Genomic DNA, 12896 nt, shown 5'->3' on the forward strand with positions numbered 1-12896 from the left:
CTCCTGCCAGGCCCATGGCTGCATGGGACAGGGAGGGCCCTGTCCCATTTGGGCCACATCCTGGGGCCAGACACTTGGCTGAGCACGCAGGTGGAGCTCAGGGAAGGCTCGCCAACTGTCAGAATGAATGGAAGGAGGGAACGGGTGGACATTTCATTCAGCCCCATCCCTCACCCAAGCTCAGCCTGGCTGTGCTGTGAGCCTTGTTGGGTTCAGCTGAGGAAGCTAATTTGTCCTAAAATGTTAGGAGTATGTGGTCTACGAGCTCTGGAGCCAGATGGAGTCTGAGTCCCAGCTCCACCACTTCTTAGCTGTGTGATGCTGAGGCAGTGCTGAATCTCTCTGGGACTAACTATAAAACCGGGATAATAACAGTGCCTCATTGGTGCTATTGATACGAGGCTTCTATGAGTTAGAGATTACAATGAGTATGACTGTAATTATTATTATTATTGCTGGTAATGACTCAAAGGATTCCTCCTCCCAATTAATATCTTTGTCCTGTAACAGCAGGGGCCCAGGTCTTGACAGGGTTGGAAAGGCCTGGGAAGGGAGCCAGGAGCCCGGAGCTCCAGCTCAGTGGCTGGGCCGTGTGACCAGGAGGAAGTCGCTCCATCCCTCCCGCTAGCGAGATGACTAACACCGGCAGCAATCACATTTCCTAATTCGCTCCCTCACAGGGATGTGGGGGAAGATCAAACAGCGACATGAATGAGAACTATTCTTTCTGCAAATATTTGTTGAACACCTACTGTGTTCCAGGGCTTGAAGAGGACCAGACAGTGAACAAGATCCCAGGAGCCAGAAAGGAAGGGATTACTACGAAGCCAGCAAGTTCTCTAGAACGATGGTTCTGCTCAAGGCGGGGGGCAGGTGGCAGCTGAGGCATCTCTGTGAGTCTGAGTCCAACCTGAGTTCCGCGGAGAAGGTCCTCCCGCCTGCCTCCTTCTAGGGTGCGATCGGGGCACCTCTCCCCTTCTCGAAGCCTCTGAATCTTCATTTATGAAACAGGCTTGGAGGTGGGCATAAAATATACCTTCGTCACCAAGCTGGTGCAAAGATGAAGAGAGTTCACACGTGTGAGGGCTTAGCACCGAGCCAGACACGGCTATCTGTCACTGGATGGTGGTTATTGTCAACGCTGTGACCTTGCCGCCTGACCCTCAGCTGGCACCTGGGGTCCGTGAGTGAGATGCAGATGCGACATTGTCCTTCAACGAAAGAGAGAGACCAGGAGTGTGGCTGGTGCCCGGGCCCCGCGTTCCCTTCCCGCCTCAGGGCCAACTTTTGTTACACTCACATGCACAATCGTAAAAGAACATAAAAAGGTTGCAATTATTCCAAACTGCTAATAATAGAGGATGGCGCATCTACCTACTATCTTTTACTTACGTACTATTTGAACAATAGGTTACTTTTTTAGTTTGTGTTTCTTTATCGTGACAAATATACATAATATAAAATTTACCATTTTAACCATGTTTAAGGTTACAGTCCATTAAGTGGCATTAAGGACACTCACTGGGTGCAACCATCACCACCATCTATATCCAGAACTTTCCACCTCTGCTAACTCGAACTCTGCACCCTTAAATGCTAACTTCCCGTGCCTCCTCCCTCCAGCCCCGGCGACCTCTATTCTACTTTCTGTCCCTATGATCTTGACTGTTCCAGGGACCTCATGTACGTGGATTCCTGTAGGATTTGTCCCTTCGTGACTGACTTATCTCACTTAGCATAGTGTCTTCCACGTTCATCCATGTTGTAGCATGGGGCACAATTCTATTCCTTTTTAAGGCTGAATAATATTCAATAGATTAATTTGCAATTGGAAAAAAATACAGATAAAAAAGGACAACAAAAAGGATGTCTGTGTGAATGACGGAAGAAGGACCAGGCGGGTGCATGCCAGGGGCCTCCCGGGAGTGACTCCAATTCTGTGAATTCAGATGGGGGCAGCAGGTCATCAGGGTGATGGCTTAGGACAGGCACCCTGTGAATCAGCCCTGGGTTTCCTCTATCAGAAGAGGAGGGAGTCGGGCCTCCCATCAGGGCTTAGGCCCCACTGCCCCACGGCCAAGTGGACAATGAAGACGCTCAGCCCGCCAGCAAGGGCTGTGACTCACAGGTTGTGAGGCCAGGCAGGGCCCCGAGCTCAGCCCCTGAGGCCCCAGCCATTCAACCTGGGCAGTAAAGGGCTCCGAGTTCCGGGGCCCCTTCAGATACCGGCTCTGCTCCCGGACTCTGGGGACGACCCAATGGGCCCGGTGAGTAAGGAGGCTCCAGACAATCCCTCCTTTCATAAACCGCCTCGCTGACTAATGCCTGCCAGTCACGCCGGGCCCTTCCACCCCAAAACCAGTCCCTGCCTCGGAGCTGGCCCTGTGGGGTTCTGAGGGAGGGGCCCCTATCCCCGCTGGTGATGCCCTCATGCCCTGCGCCCCCAAACTCTGGGCCCCACTGGCCAACTGTCTCTCTCCAGGGCCAGTTTCCCTTTCTTCCTCCTTTCCTCCTGTCAACTCCAAGCCCTCCCCCCTGGGCCTTGCTGGCAGGTCGGTCCAGCCATAATCAACCCTTTGCTGAGGGGCTTCTTGTACACCCTCCTCCTGCCCATGCCTGGCCTTTCCCCTTAGAAAGAAGTGCCAGGCCACCCAAGGCTGGTGTCACCAGGGGATGTCTCTAATGGGGGGATTTCAGGCACTTGGGCAGGCCTTGGGGAGAGGTAAGGGACTATTTCCGAGCATGCGTGCAGGAGCATCATGAGATGCCTACAGCTCCCATGAGGCACATGGAGAGGCATGGGAGTCAGACCTGAGTTCAACTCTGACTCCGCCACTCATTAGCTGGGTGACCATGGGCAGGTACCTTAACCTCTCTGAGCCTCAATTTCTACATCAATTAAAAAAATGGAATGGGACTGGGATTAATAATCCCTCCCTTCCAGAATGGATGTGAAGCACCTTCCAGAGAGACTCTTGAGTTGGCCTGGGTGGAGGTGACAGTCCCAACAGAGAGGCTCAGGAAATGGGTTCAGGATGCCTTGGGGAGTACCTGCTTTCCAAAGGGGAGGCCTCAGCCAAGGATCATGTGACTGGCAAGGGACAAGTTGAGTCCCTCTGACACCTTGGCACTCATGGTAGCTTGATTCACCCGCTGAGAAATGGCCTCTTGTTCTCAGGGTTGACGGGAGGGTGAATGACATTCTTTCACGACACCACAGGAGGGCAGGGAGCTGCACCCCTGGAGGAGAGCCTGGCATGGAGAGTATAAGACATCAGATGATGAGAAAAACTACCCCTGTTTGGTTCTCAAATGGAATCTCTTTCCTCTTTTGTGAGGTAGTGGGAAGGCAGAAAGGGCCACGACCAGCTTCTCCTACTAACGAGCCCTAAGGAGGCGAATGTGGAAATGACTTGGCAGCATCTGAGAGGCAGCTTGGAAAACTGGGAAAAGCTCTGGCCCGGGAGGCAAGAGCCACGGGGCTGTCCCAGCTGTGGCTGTGGGTGAGTCACAGCCTGTCCGGTGACATGGCCCTTATCTACAAAGGGAGGAGGTGAGATGTGAGGTCTTTTCAGGCCCTTCCCAGCTCTAAGTTCTGTAACTCTGCAGCCATCTCTTTAAAGATGAAAAGCAGAGATGCTGAGCTAAAACAGATGTGGCGGATAAAGCCAAGATAATCAGCCCAGCGGTTTCTCTCTCTCCGATGCCCTGCGTCAGCAAGGCCTTGGGTGAATTCTGGCATTTGCACATTTCGATAGGTAATCAAGGCAAATCTGTGGGCCTGAACTTCCGGAAGAGGGGCTGATCAGACAGTTTTTACCCTCAGCCCTTCCTCCTTCCTAAACGGCATGTGTGTGAGGTGGACCTTCTGAATCCACGGGCTCCAGGCTGCCTCCTGGCACCAAGTGTCTCCTAAATATGGTTTCTTTGCTCAGACCCCCACATCCTCCCGACCTTCCACGTCAGCAAGAGTCTGGGGATGCCCATTCCCCGAGGAAGTATTTATTGTGTGTCTCCCCAGCATCTGGCGCCAAAATAAAAGGTTCTGGGGCAAGTGTATTGGAGGGAATTCACACGCAGAGCTGGTGTGAGAAATAAACTTCCTGGCCCTGAGGGGCTCCCAAGCCAGGGAGAGAGATGAGAAGGTGGTCCAGCATCCACAGGGCAGAGCTGCAGAGCTGCATACCCAGCTGGCCTCTGGAAAGGTGGGACGAAAAGGGGTCCCAGATGGGAACTGACACGAGCTATGGTGGGGAGGCACCTAACAGATGTAGGCAACACACAGCTCTGAGGGTTGCATTTCATTTTAAAGTAACCCCCCATTTCCATCCTAGACCTGATTGGTTTCCTTCATCACCTTGATGAAATTCTATAATTACACATTCATTTGTTTATCTGCACACCGCCCCCCTCCTCCTCCCGCCCCCGGCTCCGTGCAGAAGGAAAGCTCCGACAGGGAGAGGCTGTGGCTGCTTTATTCAGCACTCTCTACCCAGTGCTCGGACAGACCCTGGCACAGAGACGGTGCTGGAAAAGTCCGTGTGGTGTGCATAGAGGCGTTGGAGCAGGCGAGTTACAAAATTAAAGTCATGTTTCCAGGATGGCCGAGTGGCAAGGCCAAGCCAGAGTTGGGCAAAGAGGTTGAACGTTCCGTCATTTAAGAGCCCAGGACATTTTTTCTTCTAGCTTCCCAATCAGTGGTTTCTTGCCCTTCACCGGAGCCCGGGGCATGGTGCATCTGGGCTGGGAACTCGGACGTGTGTGGGAGGGATGCGAAACTGTGCCGGCAGCCCCAGAAAAGAATCAGGCTTTGTCCTCATCTTTGCATGCACCTGTCATCCCAAACCCTTAACAAACATTGTGTCATCACCTTCCAAACCTCTCTGTGGATTCGGCCCCGGGGGGCGGGGGCGGGGGCGGAGGGGGCGGGGAGGCGGCGCTCAGGGAGCGGCATTCCGCGCATTCCTGCCTCCTGACAGCTCCTGGTACCACGGCTGCTGCGAGCCCGGGATGTCCAAAAATTCCAGCTGACTCATCTGTGGGTGAGCAAGGCCAACACGAGGGGACGGGTGGAATCTCCTGGAGCTCTGCCTCTGTCGAGGTCCCCAATTCAGAGCGGAAAGTGGGACGGGGGTGGAGGTGGAGAGAGGGGGCAAGGATGGCCAAGATGTTTCTGCTTGATTGATACCTAGGTGTCACTTGAGGTACCAGGAAGTGGTGACAGGTGCAGCACGGTGTCGCGGGTGGGAGCCCGCGCGGGGACCTCAGGTGCCTGGATTTGAGTCCCGGCTCCATCCTTATCACTTTTGTAACCTCCTCAGTCCTCTCTGGGCCTGAGTGACCTGAGTGGAAACGGGGGCGGATAATGGTTCTGACTCCACAGCATAGCGGTGAGGATGAAGCAAGAGAGTGTAGGTCAGACACTGAGCACAATCCTGGCACACAGGAGTTGCTTAACAATGGTGACTTGTGCTAGAATGATGTGAGCCTCTCTTCTGGGCAGGCAGGCGAGTGTGTAATGGGCCCTCGCTCAGTCCCACAGGACAAAGGCTGCAAAAATGGCATGTGGGAATGTCCCTGCCCTGCTTTGGGATTTTGGGTAGAGTCACCCTCTCTCGGAAGCCCTCTCCCCCGGATCCCGGCCGAGCTTCCCCGGCACAGAGGGCTGTGACGGCACTCAGGGAATGAGCCACACTGAACAGGCAGTGGCTTTTCTGGTCCTCACGCAGGCCTCCAGATGGCTGATGACCAGATCCCTGCCAAATTCCTCTTACCTCCCCCTAAGACTTGCTGGTCAGATGCCAGAGCATTTCACAAAAGGGGGAAATACAGTCCTGTCGTCACCACCTCATTACTGCGTCACTAGAGCCTCCGTCTTGGCTCCACCTTCCAGCTGTCTTCCCTGGGGGTGTCTCTAAAGGTTTTCCCCAGCTGTTTCCCAGGGTTCTTGGAGAGAGTGAAGTCCGGGAATGAGGATGGGATGCACTGTGAGATGTGACCTTGGGCCAGTCGCTGGCCTCCTTCACTTTCCCCAACGACTGTGAAATGAGGCTGGCTGAGGTCATCCATTTCCGGCAGTTGAGTCCCAGGGGGTTCCAGCTCCTGAGTGCAGGGGAGAGCCAGGCGGATTAACACTTGTTCCTCTTCAGCGAGAGAGCTCAGGGGTTAGGAGAAAAGTCAGCTCTGGGCTGAAATCCTCACCTGGTGCTTTGGCCGGCTCTGTGACCTTAGGCAAGGCTCATACCCTCTCTGAGCAGTTACCCTACCTGTAAAATGGGCATACCAATCGTCACCCGGGGTTGTTGTGAGAATTGAGATGACGCATGCACAGAACATGGCTCAGTGTCTGGCACTCACAATGTTATATTTTTTTTCCCCAGAAATATGGGCTTGCTCATCCTCACTGAACTGCTTGCTCACAGAGTGAGGAACCGAGGCCCAGTGGTGATTGGTGGGAAGAGGGTTCAGACCATGTTTCCAGGTTTCAGCCGCCACGCCAGCCAGCTTGAGGAAGCTGCAGTAACTCAGGGAAAAGTCCCACAGTGTCTGCTCCAGCTCCCTCAGGCGGCTCTCAGAGCGGGTGCCAAGAGATGGCTTGGCACCATGCTCTCTTCCTTCTTGCCTTTTAGTGTATTTCCAGATGTTTCAGGCAGCAGCCCGTGGAGTTCTTTCAGGTTCTCTTTCTTTAGATCTCCTTTCCTGTAGCTTCTCTTTCCTCCCACTGGCTGTCGTAGATTTATAGATGAAAAACTACATCTTTCTCATCACCTTCGAAATCGCCCAACCACAGGCCCTGTCTCAGACCTCTGGAGAGGTTTTGGCCAGCCAGGCTTCACAAAGGGAGGGCCGGCCAGCCGGATACCTTATAAAATGCTCCTTTTACCAGCAACAGCATGAACTGCCTTTTTAGTATTTTGCACTTAGATTTCGTTAGTTCCATCACACACGTGCCTGCGGCCCTTGGAAATGGTAGCCCGGGAGTTCTGGTGACCCAGGGCAGGAAAATGGACCAAGCTGTCTCCTGAACACCTACTATGCGTGGCCACTGTGAGGCCATCTCGATCTTCCCAACCCCATGAAGTTGGCGATATTAGCCCCCTTTCTTTTGGATGAGAAACTAAGACTCAGAGAGCGTAGTATGTAACTTGTCCAAGGTCACTGGGCTACAGAGAGGACCATATTGGCCCAGCTTCAAAGCCCTGGCCCTTTCCTTGACAGACTGATGGGCAGGAGCATGGCTACACGGCCTGTGCATGGCCCTGGCTCTGGGCCTGTGCTACCAGTTGTCTGCCAACCTCGGTCCCAGGCCACGAGCTTCAAACTGAAATCTGGCCCAGTAAGGAGGTCATTGGCTTTACCTCATCACAGAGGAGAGAGTCAAATCAATTCCCGGAGAAGCATCAGCAAAGAAGGGGTGTGTGTGTGTAAGGATGAGTGTGTATCCATGTGTGAGCGTGTATGTCTATGTAAGGATGTGTGTGTGTTTGTGCATAAGAGTGCATGTGCCCGCGTGTGTGCACTTTCGAAAAGATTGAGGGTGTGTGTTTGTGTATGGATGTGTATGCACAGAGTGTGTGTTTGTGTGTGAGGATGTTTGTGTGAGGATGCATGTGTGTGTGAGAATATATGCGAGGGCATGTGTGCTTTGTGAAAGGATGTGTGTGCACACACGTTTGTAATAGGATGCACATGTGTGTCCCTGTGTGTGAGGCTGGACATGTGCACATTCATGTATCTTCATATGCATACATGTGTGAAGATGTGTGTGGGGATGTGTGTGGAAGACTAGGGTAAATGAATGCACACAGGTATATATGTGCCTGCATACATGTGTGAGGATGTGTGTGTGGAAGGGTGAAACACATAGGGTGAATGCATGCACACTGGTGTGCGCACGTGTGCATATATTCATGCGTGTACATACACATGTGAAGATGTGTGCGTGTGTGCATTCACATGTGAAGACACGTGCGCGTGCATTGGAAGCAGAAAGCAGATGGACGGTGGGGGCGGGGAGCACTGTGATCTTGACCAGATGGATTCTCGGTTTTGCCAGACCTCCTTGGTGTTGAGTACCAAGAGTTTCCCAGCACCGTAGACAGATATTTTTAAAAAATGTATTTATCTTCGCATGTGGTCAAAGGGCAGCATTTAAGCAAAGACAGGGTTTCTTTTTCTGGAGGACTGGACCTGCTTCCCCAGGCATCGTGGACAAAGGCTTACCTTGGCCGTGTGTGGACTTGGCCAAACGAGCTTCCTGGGTCCCAAGTTGCCCTGGACCCGCACTCCCCTCTCCACCTCAGGGTGTGGCTCCCCTTATCTCAGGGCAGATTAACTTCCCTGGCTCCAGCTTTGTTTTGGCTCATTAAGGAGGAGCCACTGAGAGCAGAGGCCTCTCCTTTCCACCCCCGGGCCTGGTTCTGCTGAAAACCCTTGATTTAGAGCTCCTCGCTTTGCTTTCCCTGGCTGGGTGTCGGGGCAGCAGGGGAAGCACCTAAGGCCGGGGCTGTTTTGTCTGCTGAGACTGGGGAGAGGGATTTGGTTTCCCCACAGCCAAGCAGCCTGCAGCCTAGGCTGGTCTGGGCTGTTTGTTTGTTGAGTGTCTGTTCCTCAGGGTGGGTGGGGTAGGGCTGAGAACGCTGTAATGGGAAGCAGGAGAGTGGAGCCTCAGGCTTGTGCAGATAAAATTCTCCTCTGAGGGCAGACATGCTTGAGGGTGCGAGGGAGCCTGCTTTTCTGCACATGTCCTGCCAGGGAAAGCCCCTGTGTTCATTTAAACCTTTTTTAATCTTTTTCTTAAATTCATTCCACCCCCACCTCCCACCCCAAACCCCTGCTTCCCTTTATATTTCGCCTCTCAGGGATCATAAAGACCATGGTGCCTTAGCTCTGAAGGGACACAGTGGTCACTGGGCCACACCCTCTCCATAGAGAGTCTCCTCCATAACATCTCTGAGCATCATGTCCACCCAGCCTGGCAAGACCCTTTCAGGGCCACTAGACTGTAAGCCTCCTGAGGGCAAGGCCTGGATCTGTCTGGAGCCTGTCATTGCCCCAGCATCTGGCCCAGTGCCTGCTGCCTGGCACATGAGAGGCCTCAGCAGGTATTTGTCAGATGGGTGAGGATGAGGTAACTTGCTGCCACAGCAGATAGACGGCCCTTGGTAGACGGCCTTAATGCAAAGATCCCTTGGATCTTTCAGTTAAATTGTTTTGAGCCAAAATTTGCTTCCCTTTGAATGCCAGCTCTGGAACAACACAGATTAGCTGTGCCACGAAAGCCCTGTAACTAAGAGAAGGCAAACATGATACTCCTCCAAATGCCTCAGGATCCAAGCAGAATGTGTTCCCATAACCATGCCTCATTATCATACAGAGATGAGCAAGTTTTTCAATGGACATCTTGAAATATGGTTCATGAGCTGGACCCCAAATTCTAAATGTAGCCTGGTCAGGGACAAGCACACTGGATGTTGTAAGATTGTATCCCCCAAAAAGTTATGAAGTCCTAACCCCTGCTACCTATGAATATGACCTTGTTTAGAAATAGGGTCTTTACAGATGTAATCAGGCCATATTGGATGTAGGATGGGCCCTAAATCCAGTGACGGACATCTTTACAAAGAGAGAGATTTGGAGATACACAGACACACTCATGGGGAAGAAAGCCGTGTGAAAACAGAGGCAGAGATTGGGGTGCTACAGCTACAAGGCGAGGATTGCCAGTGATCCCTGGCAACCACTGGAAGCTACGAGAAGCCTGGAACAGATTCTCCTGCAGAACCTCCAGAAGCAACCCACCCTACTGACACCTCGATCGCAGACCTCTGCCCTCCAGAACTCTGAGAGAATACATTTCTGTTGTTTGAAGCCACCCAGTTTGTGGGACTTTGTTACGGTAGCCCCAGGATGCTAATCCACTGGACCACTCTCCCCCTTGACTTGTACATCAATACAAAACATCTTTCTTTGTAACCCTGTGGTTGCACTGTTAAAAAATTTAAAGGGACCAGCTGAAAACTACTGGAATTAATGATAAAAATATTCAGAAAAACGACTGGACAGAAGATAAACACACCAAGGTCAAGGCATTCTTGGGAAAACTCAACTTAGAAAATTTCTTTAGCCCCAAATTAATTTGCTGGTTCATTATGATTCCAACCACAACCCCAGAAGATTCACTGTTTTTTTTTTTCTAAATAAACAAATCCATATTTAATGAATGAGAGAAAACGGCAAAGATAATTCTGAAAGAGAGGAGTGAGGTGAGATTGGGAGAGGCCTGTCCTACCAGACATTAGAACATATTATTATTAAATACTCATAAGCATGATACAAAATAGTACCATAAACCAGCAGACGCTGCTTCAGTGCCTATTACCCCCTTCCAGAAACAAGCTCAAAGTGAGGGGCGATGGGCAAGACAGGGCCCAAAGAAGACAAAATGGCAATGTTGAGGGGCTGGCCGCATGGTGTAGTGGTTAAGTTTGGTGTGCTCCACTTCAGCGGCCCGGGGTTCGTCAGCCATGCTGTGGCGGTGACCCACATACAAAATAGAGGAAGATTGGCACAAATGTTAGCTCAGGGCAAATTTTCCTCAGTCAAAAAAAAAAAAAAAGGCAATGTTGAGAATTTGGGGCACTTGGGTGCTTGCATAGATCAAACAAAATACCCTTGTCTACCATTTAGGATCTACAACATGGAGTGTCACCCCCACCCAGAGAGGCCCTGATTTATAACCCCATCAACTAAGTTGCTTTCTTGGTGGAAAGGAAGTCCTGAGTCCTACTTCTGCAACATGAAATGCTTCCCTCCCCTCCCCAAGGATGCATATCTGCTGATAGCTTCTGCATCTCCTTGGCTAGTTCCGGCACTTACTGTGTCCTCTGAAAGGGGGTTTTGTAATCACCAGGACATCTTTTTTTCAATCCGGTCATTTGAATTTTGAGAACCAAATTAGGTTGGGGAAGCACCCTGAATTTGCAGACTTAATATGCTCAGTTTCATCAGAAGTTTGCTGAGCATCTATGATGTGCCAAGCTCCATGCCAGGCCCTGGGCCCTGCAGTTTACGACATGTAGTTATCGGTGCCTGGCACAGGATGGGTCTGCACCAGCCCCTTAGGAAGCTGGACACAGATTGGCCAGAGGAAGGGTGCGGCCAGGCTGTCAAGTGCCACTGACCACAGCTTGGTGTTTCTCACCTCATTACATAAGAATGACCAGATGCATTACAAATACAGTCATTTTTATTGTGTGTGAAGGAGTAAGTTCAAATGTTAAATTATACTTGAGGGCATTTTGGGGAGAACTTTCTTTGCCACAGTGATGGTCACAGGGAACACCAGATCCCAGATGCTGAAGCCTGGGGTCTGAAGCCTGGGTTAGGACCAGGGAGAGGAGAGGAGTGCCAGTGCGCAACTCAGAGGGATGCTGTGCAGGGTGCTGGCAAGTTAGGGCCAATCTTGTGGGCCAGTGGAGGGAGGCTACATTAGGGGCCTGGCCTAGATCGGTGGATGGTGACCCTGGATGCATATTATAATAATCTGAGGAGCTTTAAAAAAATCTATGCCCAGATCCCAGCCCAGCCCAATTAAATCAGAATCTCTGGGGGAGACTCTCTGGCCCTCAGGCATCCGTGTCTTGTGGCTAACACTCTGTTGGTGTTTCTAGTGTGAAAGAATTACATTAGAACTCTCTGTTCTCCCAGAGAGAGAGAGCTCAGTTCTCTGAGAACAGAGATGGGGCCAGGAGTGAAGTTGCCATTTCTTGCTGAATTGTACTTAACCTGCTGCAAATGAAAACACACACACACACACACACATACACACACACACATACATGTACAGACACACATACACTCATTTACAAAGTGTGGTCAATATTGCCATTTTAAACAACATCTCTAGCGTACATGCTGTCAGGTATCATCATGACTTGGGCATGTGTGGATGAAGCCGTGTGCAGAAGACAATTGCAATGGTATGTCAACCTTAGACCAATCTCTAGGGTTTATGCACAGTGCTTGACGTTTTTCTTTTTCTTTCTTTTTTTTTTTTAACCCATTATTGATTTCTTTTTGGATGTATAGGAAAAAATGATTCTGGAGATACAGAACCAAACAAACTAGGGCTTTCTCATCCTACAAAGTCAGCGCCCATGTCCTCTACCTCTCCACATCCTTATCTGGTTTCCTCTGACTAAAAGTAATGTGAACTCCATCTTTCTTTGAGAGTCTCTCTGCCATTTTCTTGGCTGGGGGCATCGGCAAAAAGTTGAGAAGTTTCTTCTTGTGCCTTTTTTTTAAGAGTTTGCCTACAGAGTATGTTGTGAGATGGGGGAGCCTACAAGGCTTTTTCTAGAAGTTTCTATCCTTCTCAGGAATTTGCTCTAGTGGAGGGTAGGGTCGTGGTTCTTCATTAGGCATCTTCTGCTGATGCTGTATAGTCAGACACATTCTGACTTCAGAGTCCTAGCCCCATGTCCCCAATGTAAGCTGGTCACCATGTGATATATCCCCCCCAAAAATCATAAGGTTTGGGGATGGAACTTCCCTCTGTGTGTGTAAGAAACAAACCTTGGTCCAGATCGGAATTGAAGAAACTGAAACAAGAAAATCCAACCCTTTTCAGAAGCTCCAGCCCTTTCCTGTCCCTGGGTGGCCCTTAGCCTGACACCCAGTGTCACCTCCAGGAAAAAACCTGCCTAAAACTCTAGTCCTAAGAAAACCCCTACTCTGAGAAGGAACCTGGGCAGCACTGTCTGGGCCACAGCTGCTCTCATGGAAGGAGCTAGACTAGGATGACAAGGCAGGCCTCTGTGAAATCTTCCAAGGAGGTAAGGAGAAAAAAAATAAAGATTCCTCATTTACATTGAGAGTAAACTTCCTGCCCTATT

At 50.9% G+C, this 12896-nt stretch overlaps 1 long non-coding RNA gene across 1 annotated transcript in view; it reads left to right on the forward strand.

The window, feature by feature from the left end:
- Positions 1 to 4921: 4921 nt before the first annotated feature.
- The window catches only part of LOC139084699 (uncharacterized), a 39074-nt gene continuing 31099 nt past the window's right edge, over positions 4922 to 12896 (forward strand). The window contains exon 1 of the long non-coding RNA XR_011542319.1: positions 4922 to 5042. This is a non-coding gene — a long non-coding RNA (uncharacterized lncRNA). The remainder of the gene's footprint in view (positions 5043 to 12896) is intronic.

Source organism: Equus przewalskii, chromosome 7 (assembly GCF_037783145.1).
Source record: "Equus przewalskii isolate Varuska chromosome 7, EquPr2, whole genome shotgun sequence".
NCBI lineage: Eukaryota > Metazoa > Chordata > Mammalia > Perissodactyla > Equidae > Equus > Equus przewalskii.